This window comes from Candoia aspera, chromosome 15, assembly GCF_035149785.1.
Source record: "Candoia aspera isolate rCanAsp1 chromosome 15, rCanAsp1.hap2, whole genome shotgun sequence".
NCBI lineage: Eukaryota > Metazoa > Chordata > Lepidosauria > Squamata > Boidae > Candoia > Candoia aspera.
Window position 1 is genome coordinate 5,260,959 of NC_086167.1, and position 21,728 is coordinate 5,282,686.

The 21,728-nt window shown below is 41.6% G+C and overlaps 2 protein-coding genes across 5 annotated transcripts in view; one reads left to right on the forward strand and one right to left on the reverse strand.

Moving 5' to 3' along the window:
* MTMR3 (myotubularin related protein 3) overlaps nt 1-13,910 on the reverse strand; it is a 60,664-nt gene extending 46,754 nt beyond the window's left edge. For 3 of the 4 annotated variants that reach the window (XM_063315357.1, XM_063315355.1, XM_063315354.1), the window contains exon 1: nt 13,746-13,909. The gene's annotated coding sequence lies outside the window, so the exon portion shown is untranslated. Of the gene's footprint in view, nt 1-13,745 lie in introns of all 4 variants that reach the window. The other variant, XM_063315356.1, reaches the window with a different exon arrangement.
* The window catches only part of GAS2L1 (growth arrest specific 2 like 1), a 338,981-nt gene that overhangs the window by 261,964 nt on the left and 55,289 nt on the right, over nt 1-21,728 (forward strand). The gene's annotated exons all lie outside the window — the stretch shown is intronic.

The following is a 21,728-nucleotide window of genomic DNA, read 5'->3' on the forward strand; positions in this document are numbered from 1 at the left end:
AGAAAAAATGAAAAGAAATCAAGTTCTAGGACATTATTTGAAGGGATTAAAGATCAAGATTGTTAAAAGTAAAGGGAAGGAATATAAAGTTGGTTTATTTGATCAAGGTTAAAATAGATATGTTGTTATCCCTGGTAACCTTAATGGGCTTTTGCTGATCAGGATTGAAACAATGAGGCTTTAAGGATTTGTTTTTAGAGAAGAGATGGGATATGGGAAGAAGAGATCATTTGTTGTATTTTAAGAGAAGGTGATAAGTTACTAAAATTGTTTATACTTGTTGTGATGAAGGGGGAAGTCATTTCTTTATATATTTCTTTTCTTTTTCTTTACAACATTCTTATTTTTTCTTTTCTATTTTTTCCCTTTTCTGCACTTCCTATTTTTTCCCCTTTTTCTTAGGCTTACACATTGTACTAAGCTATGGTTTGTTTAAACAGAGTGCACTGAACAATTGGCTGGATTCATACAATAAACTATGGCTCACAGACCACAATAGCTCAGGAGTATCCCCCCGAGACAGCTTTCCTTGACATGAGAAAAGTGGCTCATCCCTGCTTGAAACATACGCAAGCAAACCGTATTATGAATGTTAACTCCAATCAGTAACAGCAAAACACATTAGGGCTACTATGATGGGTGAATTTGTGAACATACACAAAACTTCCATTTCCAACCTTTCCTTTCCTTTTTGCATAACATTTGATATCCTCTTTTTAACTGAACCCCTTATCCATATTGCTAACAATGCCACTGGTATCAGATTTGTCCACAGGGCTCCAAATGTATACTGTCCTACCACCAAACAATTAAGGACAACTTCTATTTGAGGAAGAAAGCCCAAGCAAATAATATGACATGGTTTCTATCAATAGGGAAGAGACTCACTGTTCTCTGAAGAGGCATATAACCTATTTTTCACTTGCACTCTATAATTACAACATTCAGATCAAACTTTAGTCACAAATGTGCAGCAATTTGAATAAATTTATAAAATAAATAAATAAATTTAATGGATTAAGAGGGCTCTTCCTGAACTAAGATGAAGACATCTAATCTGACCTGTGGTCCTAGAACTCCCTAGAGATCTTTCTTCTGAATATCTCCAAGCCAGCAAGGCTGACCAAGTGCTTGAACTTGATAAGGGCATTTGTCAGAGCTGAAGTCCAATACTTCAGGTGGATAGCAAGTTGTGTTGATTTATTTCAGTATTTATATATTGCCAAGCTCAAAACTAGTCCAGTTAGTTCACCATTTTAAAACATAGAAGAAAACCACCATAAAACATCAAGTCTTCCAGAAAAAAATAAATGACATCCACATTGAGAAAAGATACCTTTGAACTTGAGCAATATATGTACGCAAGTGGGTCTATACAGCTTGAGATAGGCCTAAAGCACATTCAGAACATAAGCAAAAAATAACAATCAGGAAATACAGTAATATTAGCTGAGATGTGAAGAAAAAAGACACAATTGAGCATTCAGCAAAAATGAATGAAACTGTCCAAAATCACTGGGTGTGTCTATACACTGTGTGCACAATTATTAGGCGAGTATTTTGACCATATCATCATTTTTATGCATATTTCCACCTCCAAGCTGTATAAACCTGAATGCTTATTGGATATATCAGGTGATGCGTATTTGTGTAATGAGGGAGGGTGTGGCCTAAGGAGATCAACACCCTATATCAAGGTGTGCACAATTATTAGGCAGCTTCTTTTCCTCAGGCAAAATGGGCCAAAAAAGAGATTTAACTGACTCTGAAAAGTAAAAAATTGTAAAAAGTCTTTCAGAGGGATGGAGCACTCTTGAAATTGCTAAGATATTGGGGCATGACCACAGAACTATCAAACGTTTTGTTGCAAATAGTCAACAGGGTCACAAGAAACATGTTGAGAAAAGAAGACGCAAATTAACTGCCAAAGATTTGAGAAGAATCAAACATGAAGCTACCAGGAACCCATTATCCTCCAGTGCTGTCATATTGCAGAACTGCAACCTAGTGCCCAGAAGTACAATGTTTTCAGTGCTGAGAGACATGGCCAAGGTAAGGAAGGCTGAAACTTGACCACCACTGAACAAGTCACATAAGTTGAAATGGCAAGACTGGGCCAAGAAATATCTGAAGACAGCTTTTTTAAAGGTTTTATGGACTGAGGAGATGAGAGTGACTCTTGATGGACCAGATGGATGGGCCTGTGGCTGGATCAGTAACGGGCACAGAGCTCCGCTTCGACTCAGACGCCAGCAAGGTGGAGGTGGAGTACTGGTATGGGCTGGTATTATTAAAGATGAGCTAGTTGGACTTTTTCGGGTTGAAGAGGGACTCAAAATCAACTCCCAAACCTACTGCCAGTTTTTAGAAGACCCTTTCTTCAAGCAGTGGTACAGGAAAAAGTCTGCATCTTTCAATGATGTTTATGCAGGACAATGCTCCATCGCGTGCATCAAAGTACTCCACTGTGTGGCTAGCCAGTAAAGGCCTCAAAGATGAAAGAATAATGACATGGCCCCCTTCCTCACCTGACCTAAACCCTATTGAGAATTTGTGGGCCCTTCTCAAATGGGAGATTTACGGTGAAGGAAAACAGTACACCTCACTGAACAGTGTCTGGGAGGCTGTGGTTGCTGCTGAACAAAAAGTTGATCGTCAACAGATCAAGAAACTGACAGACTCCATGAATGGAAGGCTTATGACTGTTATTGCAAAGAAGGGTGGCTATATCGGTCATTGATTTTTTGTTTGAAATGTCAGAAATGTTTATTTGTAAATTTTGAGTTATTATTCTCACTTTAACAGATGAAAATAAACAAGCGAGATGGGGGAATTTTCATTTTTCAGTTAGTTGCGTAATAATTCTGCACACTAATAGTTGCCCAATAATTGTGCACACAGATATGCTCCTAAGAAAGCCAAAACCTCACTTTCACTTCCTTAAATATTCAGGTTTGAGGTTTATTAACATTTTGGATTGACCGAGAGCACTGTAGTTGTTCAATAATGAAATTCATCCTCAAAAATACAACTTGCCTAATAATTGTCCACGCAGTGTATGTATGTATATGTAAGTATTTTGCGTGTGTGTGTGTGTGTGTGTGTGTATAACCTTCACTGAATTAATCCACAATAATTACTCAAACCAAATTCAGCAGTCATTTCAGAAAACAGTGGAATGACAGCCTGAAAATTATACTGACTCAGATATTAATTAAGAAAATGAACAAAAGGCACTTATTCATTTTATCGATTGGTAAGTGTTTCTTTTCCTGAGTTCAGTCAGGAGTTCTGAGCAAGAAACAGTACCATAACATGTATTTCTTGATTGTGGGGACCAGACTTTGATCTGGGGTCAATCTGCAGTATCAATGTGAAAAGGACAGATGTCTATTGAGCTCCTCACTAGACTCAAGACAAACCACAAATTTCAATTCTCTGCTTTCTAGTTTTACAGGATAGCTTGCTTTTCCCAATCTGCAAACAGGTGGTAAAATGAAGATACGGTGAACTGGGGGTATCATACATTTTCTATCATTTCCTAGTGGTCTTGTTGTATGTATCTTTCCCAGAAGACTAACCACCACCATAGTCAAAGTGAATATCAAAGTTTTATTAGATAAACAATCTTGTCTAGACTTCTGTCTCATCAGGAAGGCTGTAGACATTTTTTTTAAAGGATGGCATGAACTAGATAGCTATTACATCTGTTTACAAAGCTTACCTCTGTGGAATTTTTAATGTACCATATATCAGATTTGTTAAATCACAAAACAAGGAGCTGGCTAGCAATATGATGCATCCCAGAACATTACAGGATATTCAAATATGAGACAGAAAGGATTCCAAATCGAAGCAAAAGCTAAATTACTCCGCACTACTGGGCAGAGCATTCTATATTTGAGGTAGAATGCACAAACCAAATCCTGCAAGAATGCACATTGTGAGAAATAAAAAAAATGTTTACTTAGCAAGAAATTAAATATGGAGAGAAGCAGAAGCAAAATTCTTTTCGAACTGAAAAGTACATTATCTTCCTGTGAAAGCTTGTCTAATAAAGTAGAAAGGTTCATTGCATATAGACAAAGAACATAATTTGATTATAATAAGTACCCAGCCACAATTTAATATTCCTGTTCACAGTGAATTCTTGTTAGCAGGAATATGAACAGTGAAGACAGACGGTACAGTATCTGAGCTTTCCCCAAGTTTGCTATTTACTAAGAAAATTGCATGGAACAGACTTTATTCCACTGCAATTTCAAAGTCCAATACTATTACCTTTTGTCTGATAGTGGACATCTTCTCTACTCCAAACAATTCAGTTAGAGTTTATGCATTTGGTAAATAAACACAGTTCAAAATGTTGCCTTAAGCTCTTAGGGCACCAGAAATGGTCTACAGTTATAGTCCAACACTAGACAACCCGGGCCCCGTTGGGTCATCGTTTCAGAGGTATTTCCTTATCAGATTCCTCAATGCTTTGAACAATGGTGGAGCTTCTAATAGACTGGAAAAGTTCTTAAACATTCAGCGAGAGATGAATCTGCCTTGAAAGTAGCCAATGTTGAACTGCATAGCCCAGTCAAACATCAGGAGTTGACCCCAGGAAATGTTTTACGACATTTTGTATTATGTCATAAAATGTTTTATGAAATTTGCCAAATTTAGACATTGCACTTAATAGAAAAATATAATTATCCTTCTCTAAAGGCAACAGCTTTTTAAAAATGAACTCCCTGCTTATTTCTGCATCTTGTCAGCCTTTAAAGAAATACAATAGTTGACTCATTCATAGCCCCCCACATAGGCAGATCTTGGAAATCAATTACTGACAGGAATCCTTACCAAAACTGTATTCATTGTTTTCACAGGTTTGCTTTTTATAAGACTTATAATATGCAAATGAGTTAACTGTAATATGTTAAAACAAAATATCAGACAAGATGTGTGTGGAGCATCAATGCAGAAGCTTAGAGCTGAATGAAATTCATCCAGCTTATGCACGCTGCACTATATCAGAGTGCAGCATGACATGTAAATACTGCAACCACCCATATAAGTAAAAAATGTTATTTTTTGCTCAAGGAAATACTATGCTACTTGTTAATATCTTGGAAATAACTGTTTTTCCCCCAAGCAGAATGTACCAACACTGATAACAGAAAACAGACTGGTAACATCTAAGCATGGGTTCACATAACAAGCAATGCCATAATGTGGATTGTTTGGTTTGACTTTGTATGCTGCATGTTTTATGAACCCAGGCACTGTGGCAAGGTGTGTGGATTAAGTGTGGATTAATGTACTGTGCAAACCAGCCAATTGGCTTGATTCACTAGGGTGGATGCATATCATTTAGAAATCTTTGACTTAATCCTGAATTTAAGATTTTGGGTACCATAATGCTGCACATGTACACACTTATGCTCCCAGTGGAAGTTAAGAGTTGCTAACAGACAGCCAATGTGGACTGAAAGACATTAGTGCTGCAAATGAGTCTATGGATTCCTTTCCTTTTACACCAACTAGATGCCCTGCTGCATCTAACTTAGACTTTTTTTTTTAATGCTTTCAATTAAAAAGAAACAAGAAGCTGGCATGCAGCCTCCAGCATGTTCTTGATTTCCAAGAATCCCTCTGGGCTCCAGATGGGCCCCATAAGATTTCTTAGGAAATAAAAACAATGCCGCAGATTGGTACACTGTTTGGAAGTAAGTCCAGCTGCTCAGAAGAAGGTCAAAGATAAGCAAGGGGAATTGGGAGTCTTGGGGGCTAATGGGAAAGGGTGAATTCCAGTAAATGAGTTATGACCCTTGTGGCTGAGCTTTACAAAGGGTATGCCTCCCAAGCTGCCATTTTGCAGGATTGCCCACATGTTCTCGAAACTCCAAATGTGCCCACCAGCCGAAAATAACCAGGGACCCTTAGCTTCGCACACTGATAAATTTAACCAATTGTGGCTTTTTCAAAAACCACGATTATAAGCCATGACTTGGTGTGAAGTGTGAATCCTGTTCACAAGAATTCCTATGACTCCATAGTTTATGTCAACTAGGTCAGATCATGGTGACACACATTTCAAGAAGCCAGTCATAACTTATAACAGTGTTTCTCAACCTTGGCAACTTGAAGAGGTGTGGACTTCAACTCCAGAATTTCCCAGCTAGCCATAAGGGTCATACCTCGTACAGTCCCTCCTCGGGGGAAGATGGGCGGTCATAAATACATACATACCCTTCCAGGGCGATGAATATATCAAATAACTAGGATGTTCCAAAAATCCTGTTTCTTTGAGTTGAAAGTTTCCTCATCTGATGAACTGCATGATCTCAATAAATATTTCAATGGAACATTAAAAGACTTGTTCCCTTCAATGTACAAACATTTCCACCTTGCTCAAAAGCAAGCATTCTTCCATTATACACTAACAGAATGCACATCTTTCCTTCCTTTTACATCAGCTTTCTTAGGATCAGAACTGGCCAAGAAGATTGTTGGTGGAAACCATGGCATGTATCTTAAATTCACATACAGTTTGATGGGAAAAGTAAGTTTGGGACTTTTTAACATTGCCGAAGTTGTACAATGCCCTCCCTTTTGGGCCCAGGAAAAAGGATAGGCTAGTCTATCTTCTAGGGTTTCTTTTTTTAAAATTAAGGGGAGATCTGTAGAATGAAGTGGCCCAATCAAGATAGACATTTAACTCCTAAGAACCAGGCCTATCTCACGCAGTTTCCTTCATCCAGTGCACTAATTAGTGAGCAGAACTGACTTCAGCAGATCTACATGGAAACGTCCCCTAGCATTTTTAATTCATGTGAACTTTAGCAAATGGATTTATAAGTGTTTCCCATAGCCAAGTTAACCTATCAGTGGAGGAAATTGGATTGAGACATGTTTGCTGTTAATAAAATGTTCTTCAAGTTGATTGCTAGTAATTGCCCTATTCCTTTAAATGCTTGTAGTATTTTTACAACTAAGAATTTCCTTTATTTGCAGGAAGCATGTAGGATTCAGGGCCTTCCTTTTTCTGACATAACTGTCTTCTGTGAACTAACCTAAAGTCTTGCACAGAATTTTCCAGAGTTTACTGGAAAAAGGACCTTGGAATCCTTTTGCCCCTGCTTAAAAATAAAATAATCTTTCTTGAATTCAGCCTACTTTCTCAAATTCACATTCCTTTGGGAAAGGGATTGACAATGACACTAGGATGGGTGAGAGGGTTGGTTCTCACTGCTTCCCAGCCTCGGCAGAGTGCTGGGAAATAATGGGAATAATTGAAGCTGCTTCAATTACTGCCTCCCAGTAGCAATAAACCTTTCTTGGACTTCTCAACTACTATTCTACCTCATCAGAAGGGGTTTGCAAAAGTTGGCAGCTACAAACACACACACACACAACTACTGAATGCTCCAGATTGGAATGTGGGCATAAATCAGTTAAGGCAAGATGATCACAGCTTAAATGAACAGATAGGAACGGCTACTAGGTTTATGAGCAATATTGGTATGTGTGTGGACTAACACAGGAGTGCACATAAATATTTACTCTGCCTCAAATGCCCTTCTTTTCCTCCAGTGTTTCCTTTTTATTTCCTCAGAGAACTGTCCTCACATTCTAAATCATTCTTTATGAACATTACTTAATAATTATTTTTGGATATAACCTAATAGGCAATTTTTAAATTACTAGTATGTCTCCCAGACCAAAATAAGAAGTGTTTTAAACAAATTGCTGTTCTGAATAAAAATAAAGAAAATTCACTGTAATCCAGTTCATTTTGAACCCACCCCCTGGGAACCATTACAGCCATGGCAAAATGTAAAATGTGTAACATAAAAACATAAGAAGGTGGCTTATACATCGAATTACATCCCAGCTCCATCTAGCTTGGGAATGCCTAAACCAAGAATGAGCAACCTGTAGCTCTCCAGGTGAACAAAACATATTAAGCAACTTTCGTTATGCGCTCTGATGACTTGGAGCTGGGGTTCAATATTTGGAGGCTCATGGGCTCACCCCAGGCCCAAACTGAAACATCAGATCCCCAACAGATGCTAAGGTTTGAAAAACTTGAACAGCAACAGAATAGAGCTATACCTGGCTAGAGCAAGTAGAAAGACATGCACACCAACACCCACTGTGGATATTCCCAGCTCAGAAAAAGGAATCTAGAACAAGATTTTAAACTAGGTGATGTCACAATGTACAGAACAGCCTGACATAAAATGCTGGGCTTCTGGCAATAATGTCACATCCAAGTAAAAGCATTTCCCCTCCACAAAAACAAAGCAAAACAAAACCATCTTGGCAACTGCATTAGCGCAGGATAGGGATTTCTTGTGGGTTTGGATCAGGGATCACAAATTTAACCAATCTTCCAACAACAATGCAATTCATGTGAAACAGAGATGAGTATGGAAAGGGAATGAATGAACTGGAAAATTAGATATAGGCAGCCCCTCATCTTGCTCTGTCACCCCACAGGAACAGGCCGGAAACCCAATACCTTTTTGTCACCACAAAAACAACCTCTGAGAGAATTACTCTCCCCCTTTATGCAAAGATCCCAATTCAGGTACTGCAGAAAACTAGCATTAAGCAAGTTTAACTGTATTTTTGTCATGATGTTTGAATCAACAAACCATGATTACAGTCACTATAACACTTCCAGAGTCTGAAACACCAGGAAGATAGGAGCAAACTGTCAGGAGGATTCAAATGAAAGTAGCAAGCTCAAAATGATCAATTTTGCACAATGGCTGGCACAAGCCACAATGGGCTGGCACTGTACCAGTCCAGAGATTCCCATGAACCTGGTCAGGAGGGAGCCAACAAGAACTCCCAAACACTGGAGAGCACTTCAGAGAATAAACATACCCAGAAGCCAAGAAAAAAAGAAGACTCCTTTTCCCCACCAAGGAAGATGGCATCCGTATTTAGGGTTCTGAAGTAACAGCGTCTGGTTTGGGTCAATACACCAAAAGGGAGCTTGTTCAATTGAAATCAGCCTAAGCAAACTGTGAAGATACCTCAGCATCTCTGTGGGCATGAAGAAGTCAAGTATGACCTAAGCAGACGTATGCCAGAATTATTTCATTTGTTCTTCACCCCTGTGTCAGGAGTGCTGGGGCCAGATAGTATGCCACTGAACAAGGATGGGCATTTAGTGGGTTCCTGATACCCTGAATTGGCCAATTTTCAGCAGCATGTTTCAGGCCATACTAAGGGGTTTGGGAAAGGGATGTTTTAAGGGAAAAATGGAAAAACTAGGCCTTCCATTCCCATTCTTAAATCTCCCCAAAAAGGGAGGGGAAGGAAAACTGGTCTTGCCCTCTCCAATAATAGCCTATTGCTCTGCACGAGGTTGAGAGGCTGACTTGCATAGGCCCCTTTCGAAGACTGCAGCGCATCTGAGACTCACAAGGGTTTAAAAATTATTTTTCTTCTATTGAAGCTGACATTCCTTAAATATCATTTTAATTTAAAAGTGTTTCATTAGCCCACCTCTATCAGTCATTTTACAGAATAAGCTTTTTTATAACGTCTGAAACTCTAAATATGCCACAAAAAACTAAATGACAGGGTGTCTGGGTTCACACAGCATAAGCCTCAAAAGCCCACAACTGCTAAGTTCACATTATACTTTATTCCCCCCCACCCCCGACATTGTATGCCTGATTGATTTATATCCTGCTTTTAGTTCAGGAGCTCAAGGCAACATAGACAGCACGCTCTTCTCCCATTTTTCCCCCCAAAATAACCACCTGGTGAGATAGACTGGGCTGAGAGAGAATGCCGGGCTCGAAGCTGCTCAGTGACCTTGTCGCTAAGGAGGGAATAGAACCTGGATCTCCCCATACCTAGTCCAACACTTTAACTTCTATACCAGTACTTCTCAACCTTGGCAACTTTAATGGCTGGCTGAGGAATTCTGGGAGTTTGAAGTCCACACCTCTTTAAGTTGCCAAGGTTGAGAAACACTGCTCTACACCATATTAGATTTGGCTCATATCACATGTTAAAACAATTGCTGAGTTCCTACAAAACTATGATCCACAAACTTAACAAAACACATTTCAGCCTAACCTAGCATGTTCTATAAACCAACTATATTCTCTCCAGTAGAGCTTGGCATATTATAACCAGCAAACTGCAAAGCATTTTTGTGAAATATACTGTATATTACGGGGAAGGGCCATATTTGGAGTTAGACTTTCCCGGGAACAATTCCTACTGCACAGCTGGAAAAGATGACTATCTGTGACCTGAAAAGGCACTACAAGGAAGTAATAAAGTAAATGTGCCAATGGTTTAATTCAGAGTAAAACAGGTTCCTGCCTTCTACAAAAATCCAAAACCTAGTAAGTTTGTTTGTTTTTTTGAATACTTCATCATGAGCAGGACACATCACATGAGAGCCAGCTGGAATAGCTCTTTAACGAGCTGTATAATTTATCTGAAATATCAAAGGAGGAGAGCCTTGCTTCCTCTTACCTGATTACACAGTTCCATAAGCATAATAGCAACCTGCAATTTCGCCCTTGAATAAAAAGTATGCTTTGCATTCATCTTAGCTCTTTCTGTCTCCCTCCCTCTTAACACCTCTGCAGTTATACAATTGCAATGCATAACTCAATATGGCACTAGGAGATATTTTGCTTACTGCCACATGAAATGACACAGCAGTTTGCTCTCCCAACCTTTCATAAACCAAATAACATTCAGCCCTCTGAAGCTGTGCAAAGCCTTGATCACAGTGACGACTTCAAACCCCCAAACATCATGACATCCCCTAGTCTTTCTCCAACCTTGGCCACATTTTCCCAGCCACTGCCTCTGCCACAAGCTAAAGAAGCTTTTCCATTCTGACCCAATACTTTCCCCCCCTCTGACATTCTGAAACATCACAGCTGTTTTCGGACCTCTACAAATTCCCCATTCTGAATTTTTAAGGAGCAGGCTAAGGGAAAATAGCAAGCAACAACAACCCAGTAGGTTGCACAGTAAAGGGGAATTGAGAAGTTGACAAACCGCCCAGAGTCCCTCTTTTGGGGGAGATGGGCGGTAATTAAATTTGAATAACAAACAAACAAACAAACAAATCCTGAACTGAGTGTTTAAGCATCTGCAAATACCAAGTCCTTCTGGTCAGCGGAAAGGAAACGATAGTTCAATGAACAGAAAACACACAAGCCAGAAAGAGAGGCACAGCGCTCTGAGAGACTGGAGAATTTCTTAAAAGAAGTGGAATTTCCAAGAACTGTCCATTAGCAACGGAGAGATTCCTACAAATTACCTGAAGGGCCAGTTCTAGACATGCACATTTACTTGGACTTAAAGTTGCAAACTCCTCCTCCTGATTTGCAGGTCCCAAGCAATGATACAATTTAAAGGAACTACTTTCGAACAGTAGTAAGAGACCATTAAGCAGAATGGACCAGAAAAGCAACCAAACTCAGCAATAGTGTGGCATCATACAACAGAATCTGACCCACCATCCTATTGTTACTTTCAAGACATCACTGAAGAACCTATTGAAGGCCAGAATAAAAGGTCAGCTGTCCCCCAAACCCAGTCCTCTCTCTGCCCAGCCTGCTATAGGTGTGCTCCAGAACCTCAAACGCCATCAACAAAGCAGGGGTCTCCCAAAGGGAACCCCTCCCCTAGAACCACACCATGGCACCTAGGAAGAACAGATTCCAGTAACAGTTCTAAATTCATTCAGGCAATCCCTGGCTATCCCTCTGAGCGTGATGTGCCGTTTACAATTGTGAACTGCTTATTATTCTTGGTTATTTTTTAAAGCGATTGTCAGCTGCCCAGAGTTGAGCAGTCATATAAACTGAGTAAATAAATATAACAGAGTGGGGAGAAAAATAAAACATCTGAACTGATAAAGGGACAATGTGGGTCTGCTGTAACCTTGGTGTGGGGGGAAGATGATTAATTCAGGTTCCTCGCAAGAACGACTTAATTTAAATACAGATATCCCACAGAGCACAGGGCTTATTCCATACCAAGAACGGGAACTGTCAGTATCCCGTCAAAGGGGATGGACGGAAAATGAAAGCACCGACTCTCACAAGCCTCTTTCCTCTCCACACGGGTGTTTCTGGGTATACATAATTACTACAAGCATGCCTAAAGAGAGATTCCCAAACTCATATATTTACTCCTTAGTGTCTCTAATCCCAGAATTTGAAAATAAATATATGAAAGATTGCAGTTATCAAAGTAGTTAACAGCCAATGTGCTGATACACACTCGTGTTTAGTCATTTGTGGTCAGTAAGACATTAAGGACTGATTTTTGTCACGCTTCTTTTCTTACTCAGGGATTTTTACTACCTACATTCAACCTGGATAAAGGTGCTTTACAAACCTGCTTCAATCCCTTAAATCATAATCACAGCACAGATTACAGTGAGAGGCAAAGGCGTGGATTGTCCCCACACCCTTTTCAATGTAGTCTAATCTGCATAATGATGGGAAGTGAGGAAGCAGAAGATGGGAGTTATTCTGGATTAACCACAGAGGAGCTCAAGGGTGATTTAATGGTAATAATGCTGGATGGGAGTTAGGGCCAGCCAGAAAAACAAAAATAGAAAACTCAGCTTGGGGAATGAAACAGAAAGCTGCTGTGCGTCACGTGAGAGGAAAGGCAGCTAGTTTCCTGCCCTACAGAGGAGCAATCACAGATCCAAAATGTAGCTGCACCCAGCCAAGGGGAGGCAAATTATACCTCATCTTTACTTACCAATTTCTAGAGAGACGCCACAGCCCAAAGGCAAAGCAGACACTGGTCTCCTTGCTTACTGGCTGTGGCTGACACCTGGTTTTTGAGCTGGCTGAGCTGGAAGGGAGCAATCTTGCACGCCCCAGTCGGGGCATGGGCCGATTCTTAGGGGCTTCTCTTTGGAGCCTAGCTACCTGTCCTGAGAGGAGCCCGGAAGCCTCCCAACTCCAACCCCACACTACAGGCTGCTGGACCCCCAACCCACTCCCCACCCCATGCCCTTCCTTCCTGGGCTGTGTGCAGGGCCAGTAACCCCACTTCCCAAGACATTCCACTCACCCCTTCTTCCCAAGCACCTCCAGGATGGCCACCACCCTTCCCCAATCTGTCCCCCAGAAGGGGACGTTGGGACTGGGAGCCCCAACACCCTCTGATGGATTGATGCCCCCGGCAGGAGGGGGGCCCCGGCTTTTCCACTCATCCTCTGCCTTCATAAGTGCAGACAAGCCACAGCATCCATCTTGACCTCCACCCCCTCCTCCTGGTGGCTAAGAACTATTGTCATTCAAGGGCAAAACGGGTGGTGACTATTATTACTATTATTCCTTCTGGTGGCTAATAACTATCAATGGACAAAACTGTCATTATTATAATTATTCCTTCTGGTGGCTAATAACTATCAATGGACAAAACTGTCATTATTATAATTATTCCGTCTGGTGGCTAATAACTATCAATCATCACCACCATCATCCCCCCTCATCCTCCTGGTGCCTGAGCACTATTAATGGGCAAAACCGCTTGCTCTTATTCTCATTATTACCACCCCGCCTCCCTCAGCTAGCATCCCTCTCCCTCCCGCGGGGGCCCAGCGAGCACAGCCCCAGGCTCGGGCCCCCCGCCAGGGCGGCCCTCGTTCGCCTTCTTGCCCCCACCCCGCCCCAGGACCGCGCGGCCTCCCGCCCGCCCGCTCCCGCCGCCCAGGCCCGGCCCGGCCCGCTCACCTGGCACCGGGGTCGGCGGCGGCTCCCGGCCATGGCGCGGCGGCCTTCCGGTCGCGGCGGCGGCGGCTGGCCAGCCCGTCCGGGTCCTCCGTGGCGGCCGTGGCGGCGGCGGCGACGGCCGCTGCTCCTGCTGCCGCCCAGCCTCCGCCTCCTCACAAGCCAAACAACATGGCGGCCGGGGCCACACGCCGGGGGCGGGCGCGGGGCGGGGCGGGGCGGCCTGCCGAGGGGGGCCGGCCGGGGGGGAGCGTGGGAGGGAGGGGCCGCTTCGCCCGCGCGGGGGCGGGAGGCTTCTCGCCGCGCGCGACGGGCCCCCTGCCGCGGTCCCCTCCCTCAGGCGGCCGCGCTCCTACTTCGAAGCCCGTTTCGAAGGGGCTCGCCCGGCTTGGCGCGCGCGTCGGTCTTTTAAACGTTTCGGCCCGTGTTTTGTCTCTTCAAATCCATGTTTGAACAATTGTCATGTTTTTAATGTTTCCATCCCTTTTTACAGGTTTCCATCCTTTTTTACAGGTTCACACCTGTCTTTTAAACGTTTCAGCCCCCGTTTTGTCTCTTTAAATCCATTTTTGAACATTTCAGTCAGATTTTTTTTAATGTTTCCATCCCTTTTTTACAGGTTTCCATCCTTTTTTACAGGTTCACACCTATCTTTTAAACGTTTCAGCCCCCGTTTTGTCTTTTTAAATCAGTTTTTAAACATGTAAATCCTCTTTTTTAGGTTTCCATCCCTTTTTACATGTTCCTTTTTAGGTTTCCTTCCTTTTTTACATGTTCGCATCTATCTTTTAAATGTTTCAGCCCATCTTTTGTCTTTTTAAATCCATTTTTAAACATTTCAGTTGTCTTTTTAATGTTTCCATCCCTTTTTTGCATGTTCACATCCATGTCAAATGTTTTGATCCACCTTTTGAATCTTTCAGCCCATACTTTAAATGTTTAAATCCATTTCTAAATATGTCCATCCATTTTTTTAATGTTTCAGTACTTTTTAACATTTCAGTCCTTTTTTTAAACGTTCACATCCATCTGTTAAACGTTTCAATCCACTTTTAAATGTTTCAGGCTGTTTTATATTATTAAATCTATTTCAAACATTTCGACCCATTTTTAATGTGTCAATGCTTTTTTTACACGTTTCAATCCATTTTTAAATGTTCACATCCATCTTTTAAATGTTCGCATCCATCTTTCAAACCCTTTATAAACGTTTCAGTCCACGTTTTAAATTTTTAAATCCACTTTTAAACATTTCAATCAGATTTTTTAAATGTTTCAACGCTGTCTTGCATGGTTCAATCCATCTTTCAAATCTTCTCGTCCGTCTTTTGAATGTACAAATCCGCCTGTTCAATGTTGCAATGTTTTTTTTTTAAGAGTGTTTAAAAGAAAAAAAGCTTCAATCCATTTTTCAAACATTTTGGTAAGTTTTTGGTTGGATTTGAACCTCCCCTTTTGGAGTGCATTGCAGTGCCTTCATTTAGAACCAGGGCAAAAGCTGCTTTATTTTGTCTAGGAGGAGCAAGCAAATACAGTAATGCAATTTACTGCAGTGCTCAGCTGTGAAGCCTGACATTATCCTTCCTCTAACTCCGTGGTCCTCAACCTCAGCAACTATAAGATGTGTGGACTTCAACTCCCAGAATCCCCAGTCAGATGCTCTAACTCAATGCTCTCCACGTTTCTTGGATTATAGCTCCCAATTCAGAGCTGTATAAAGTTCATAAGAACTGTTGTTGAACACATCTGAAGGCTTCATCTTGAAGAAGGCCTGCTGTAAAGGCCAAATTGCACCCACATAAGCAGTGTGAATTGATGAGAGGGGCTTTGCAACAAATGACCTTTAAGTATCTTAAAAGGGTTGCCTTGACCTACTGATCAGACATACATGCTTGCAGTAATGGTCCACAGCTAATTCTGTGGACCATTTTCCATTGCCAAGATTTGCATCAAGAACTTCTTTCTAGCTTTAGGACACTGCCTGTCTATTGCTGCAAAATCACCTGGCTCTGAAAAATCCGGCCTTTATTCAGGCCGTTTCAGGACGACTTCAATAAATCAGGTTCCTGAAAGGAGATCATTTGTCAGGAGTTAGCTGTGAGCTGTCAAGAACTGGGAGCGGAGCCAAGAATCCAGCCCAGAAAACATTATTGGTCAGGAAATCTCTGAATCCGGCCAAAAGTCTTTTACAACCCTTCCTGTCCGAGAGGCACCAATAGCCAGCCTCAGTTAATAGGGCGAGTCCAGAGTCTAAGAAATCATCTCGGGGGGCAGCTCTGATAGCAGACTGCAAGGGGCAATCCCATATGAATGAGATCTATATCCTATGCCAAGCTGGAAGTGGAAAAGGTGCAGGGCAGCCTTTCTGTGGCTTCCAGAACAGGTGGAGCTGAAAGCTTGAGCCTGTGTTTGAATTAAGGGCTCTCTGGGTACATGAAGATTGAAAATACTTAAGGCTTTGGAAACATTCAGCCTAAATAGGGCCTGGCTCTGCCACTTTTGAAGCATGGTCCTTAATGAATTGTGCAAAGCCCACCTTGGTCTTTGAGCCAACAGAAGTTGCGCTAAGCCGTACAGTAGTGAGGTTTGTTGGTTTTGCTCGGTGCATCGTATGAATTCAAGCACTGAGATTGCTATAAACCATGGCTTATGGTTTAGTATGTTAACTGAACTCAGCTTTAGGAACCATGGTTAAACTAAGGTATGGCTTAGTGCAATGCATGAATGCAAGAGTTGACCGTTTCAGGATGTAGCCGCCTCCTTTGTGCCTCACATACCTGACACCTTGAAAGAATTCAATATATGATACCGCATGTCGCATACCCTTGAAAAGTATCCAGAAGCTTCAGCTGGTCGCACGAGCTGTTTTTGGTGCCCCTAGAAGGGCACATATAACACCGCTGCTGTGTGAGCTCCATTGGGTACCAGTTTGCTTCCGGGTCCAATTCAAGGTGTTGGTTATCACCTTTAAAGCCCTACATGGCGTGGGGCCAGGTTACCTGAGGGACCGCCTTTTCCCCATTACATCAGCCCATCCCACCTGATCGGGCAGAGAGGGCATGCTGCAGACCCCATCTCTAAGACAACTTCATTTGGCAGGGTCCAGGAAGCAGGCCTTCTCTGCAGTAGCTCCCACCCTGTGGAACATTCTTCCCCCGGAGGTGAGATTTGCCCCCTTGCTCCTGGCCTTCCGGAGGAGTCTGAAGACCTGGCTCTGCCGCCTCGCTGGGGTAGAGAGGGGAATAGATCTACATGGGGATGGCTGCTATAGACCACTCCTCCCACACTTGGACTGTTTTAGATTCTTTTGCCACTTGGACTTTTTATCTTTACTCTTATTTATATTATTATTGTAATTTTATACTGTATATTTTATGATTGTTGTTTTAATTGATTATTGTAAACCGCCCAGAGTCCCCCAATGGGAGGAGATGGGCGGGGACAAATTGGATAAATATAAATAAATAAATAAATAAATATGAAAACACACATTCATATCACATAGGAAGATAGCCAGTCTTTCTCATGTTTTTAAGGGCAACGTGGAGCCATTTCCAATCACCTGTGCAATTGACACATACAACAATAAGTCGTTCTCTGGCCCTCAAAGCAGTAATTTCCGTGTAGGAAAAGGTCCCGTGAACCTGAGACCAACTTCAAAAAGTTGCAAGAGACATTTGTTGATTCTCTTGACAGTGACCCCTCCAGAATCGTCCCGACGCATGTCAGCGAGCCAGTCCCCCACAGGTGCAAGTCACAATGGTGGTTTGGTACCAAGAAAAACATGCAGCTGTTAGATGGGCAATCAATCTGAATGACACTAAATATGGAAAGAAGGTGCAGGAGGGAGGGAAGGAATGCTGTGAGAGAGGAAAGTGACACACATCCTGCACTGTGGAACCAATGGAGGAGGCAGGTAAATCAGTAAGTTGGGCAGCCGAAAGTAAGGTGTGGGCGCAGTTTTCCTCCATGCAGTGAATGACTTCATACTTATATCTTCCACCCCTTTTAATTTTCAAATAACTCACTTCAACATGCCAGGAGGTATGCCATGCACATACTTCACCAAAGCCCTCTGATTATGCCGCTGCATGTAGGGAGGTCCCTTTCTTGAATTTTGTTTATCCTGTTGCATGGATGTAAAGAAAGCAGAATAATGCCATCTGTACGGTCCCATCCCTGCTCCCAGCTTGGAATAGGGACTCTAAGAACTTCCAGGGAAGCAATGGAGGGCTGCTTGCAGAGCCGACAACCATGGCGGAACAAGGAGCCGGCGAATGGATTGGCTCCTCGGAATTCCTCTCTGGAGTAAGAAGAGGACCAGAATTGCCCACAAGTGCTCCATACAGTGGCTCCCCATGAGACCGTAGGAGAGCGGTCTCTGGTGGGTTTTAGAGCTCTGGGAGCTGAGGTAAAGTCATCTGTGCCCAAGCTGCGCTTTAGAGCTTCAAAAAGACACTGGGTTCACACACTTCCTTTCTTAATCACTTCTGGAAATTGCTTGTTAATGGCTTTTTTGGATATTAGGAACCTTCAGAAAGGCAAGTTTCATTATACCGGGTGAATTTCCTTCTATCCTTGACGAAAGAAATCTCAAGAAAGTTTTCAGGACTTAAAAAAATTCTTATTTGGGAATAAACAGCAAAAGAGTGATTAGAACATTGATTCTGGAAAGTTATAAATGGACTAAGGGGGCAGAGGGACTTGAAATAGGATTATTTTGAAATTAATTAGAAGAATCCTTCCTGTGGGTTGATTAAAATTTTATCATATATATATGAAAATTTTGAAGTCTTGAACTCTTCCCATATATATGATCTCCCCATATATCTTCCCATAAATATGAAAATTTTGAAGTCTTGAAATCTTCCCATAGGAAAGTGTTGGTGATTAGAAAAAAATATGATAAGGGGGACTTTGAAGGTTGGACACTAGAGGGAACCAGAAAGAACTAAAGATTATAATTAAAGGAGAAGAGACCCATTAGTACAGAATGGAGCAAAAATATCTGACTTTGGAAGAATTCAAGGATATTTGTGAACAATGCACTCAGAAATTTCTCCCAAGATTGTCTGCTATTATAAAAATGGATTCAGAAGAGGTTATAGAAGAGGAACAGATTTTATTGAACAAAGCAGAGACTGAGGCTGATTTGAATGTGGATCTGAAAGTGGATTTTAAAATGTCAGGCTACAAGAATGATATGGAAAAAGATGTACACTGGATTTACAAATGAGACTGGCTGATGTCTTAACAATGGAAGGGGACATACAAATAATAAACCAGGAGAGTGACTGAGATAACTTTCTTATCTTGAATTACAAAATTGTTAAACTTGTGAAGGAGTTTCTGAGAAGGGACGAAGAGAAAATGATAAGAAATCAACTTTTGGGACACTGTTTAATGGGATTAAAGATCAAGATTCTTAAAAGTAAGCAGAAGAAATACAAAGTGGGTTTATTTGTTCAAGGTTAAAATATGTATGTTGTTGTTTCTGGTAGCTCTCAATGGACTTTTCTCGACTAGGACTGAAGGACGAGGCTTTAAAGATTTGTTTATAGATAAGAGATAAGCAAGGAAGAAGGATCTTTTGCTGTATTTTTAGAGAAAGTGACAAGTTACTGTATTAAAAGTAAAGTAAAATAAAGTTGGTTTATTTAATTGAGGTTAAAATATGTACTGTATGTTATTTCTGGTAACTCTTAATGGACTTTTGCTGATTAGGTCCAAATGACGAGGCTTTATAATTTGTTTACAGATAACAGATGAGATATGGGGAAAAGATACCTTTTGTTGAAATATCAGAGAAGGTGATAAGTTACTGAAATTGTACTTGTCTTGAAGGGGGAAGTCATTTCTTTACACACCTTTTTTTCTTTTCTTTTTTTCTCATTTTCTTTGCACTTTTTATTTTTATATTTTTCTTAGTTTGTATTAGTTTTTTATCTTTGTATCGGTAAACTTCAACGACAAAATATTTTTTTAAAAAGGAACAGGCACTCTAAACTTCAGAGCAAGACAGTTTTACATCTGTATCCTGCCTGGCTTCCAAAGAGGGTGGAGACTGTGTTTTGCATGGGGGCTCTATGCAGGATGTATTCACCTGGAAGAGCCCCCCTTTCTTTTATTAAAATCAAACCACTCTTTATTATAGTCATAGACCAGCACAATTTCTTTTATTTCCTACACCATGCGGGCTCGGCCCCCATCACTTGAAACGGCTGCCTTGAGGGTTCCCAAACTCTTGAACTCTGTTCAGCTCTTGGCTAGAGATGATAACACTCCCAGACACAACTCAGCTAAAGCAGAATTCTTATTGCTGACAAGAATGAAGCCTGAACACAACAGTTGATTGCCCAACACACTGCGGAAGTCAGAGACTCGTATATCTCTTTTCAAGGATCCGAAATCTAGGCTTCTTCCTCCCTCTCTTCTGAACTGACTTACCTAGTGACTTTGGGAGCTGAGACCTGTTTAGGCCCTTCTGGACTGGGAACTTCTGGTTCCTGCCTCACCAGCTGTCCTAACAGCTGGGAAACACACTGAGACAAGGAACTGGTCTCTAATATTTATTGCTAGTACTTAACAGGAATCCTAACAAACTGAAGAAGCGTGGGAAAACCCAGACATATAACCCCCAAAGGTTAAGGCGGTCCCAATCTGTGTCTCTTTGAATGGCTGCCCAATTCCTCAGTGCTACGCATGCGCTTGACAGTCTGGATGGGAGCCCCCCGCTCGCCATCCTTACTCATGACACCAGCCTCAGCTCTCATAGATACTGTATTGTGGGATATTGGCAAGGTATCTTTACCGAACATATTATCCTCCGAGGCTATTTTAATGATGTCTACCCTCTTTGAACCTCGGCAGGTTGCAACACCCACCTGAACTTCTCTGGTGATGGGATATTAAACAGGGTCTGACCTGGTTAGAACTGGATGGGAGCCCTGCAGAAAATACCAGGGCTGGACTGGGAAGTTGAAAACATCTCAGAAGATAATAGTAGTACATACAGTATACCATTTCTGTATCATTGCCAAGAAAACTGCATGGACTTGCTTGAGCTCAGCTTTAAAGAGACGTTGCATTTACCTTTTTGTCCTCTTTGAAAACGGTCTGACTGATTGCAGGAGTATGGTTTTTTTTTAATTCGATATTTAATGCAATTGCTAATTGGTTGTCCTTTGAAGGTTTATGAGAAGAATGTCTGATTGATTACAATGGAGTTTACCCCCAAGTTATATGCATAAGAGCAAGGTGGAACTTATCTCCGGTTATACATGCCACAAATTGCCTTGCTAGTGATTCTCTTACTTACTTACTTACTTACTTACTTATTTATTTATTTATTTATCACATTTATAGACCACTGCAGTCTGAAAGAGTTCTCAGCAGTTTGCAGAGAAAATAATATACAGTAAACAATTAAAATACATAAAACATCCACAATCCAATGAAATAAGCATAACATTACCAATTATATAAACAAAACCAATTTGTATACCCAGTCAAGATGGTATCACAGCCAAGATGTCCTCTGGAAGAGCTCTGTTTCAAGTTGCTCCCGGAAAATGGTCAAAGTGGGAGCCAACCTGATGCCTAGGCCTTGCTTCTCTCCTCCCTAAAGTGGGGATCCACTAGCAGCTTCTCCTGGCTAGATCAAACTACAGGTAGTCCTGTAGTTTGTAGCTTAACAACCATCCATTTAGTGACAGTTCAGACTTATGATGGTGCTGAAAAACCTGACTTATGACTGGTCCTCACACTGATGACCATCGTGGTCATGTGATCACGATTTGGGTGCTTGGCAACCGGTTCACATTTATGATCTTTGCAGCATCCCATGGTCATGTGATCGCCATTTTTGCCTTTCCCAGCCAGCTTCTGGCAAGCAAAATCAATGGGGAACTGCATGATTTGCTTAATGACCACATGGTCTGCTTAATGGCCCCGGCGATTCGCTTAACGACTGCTGCAAAAAAGGTA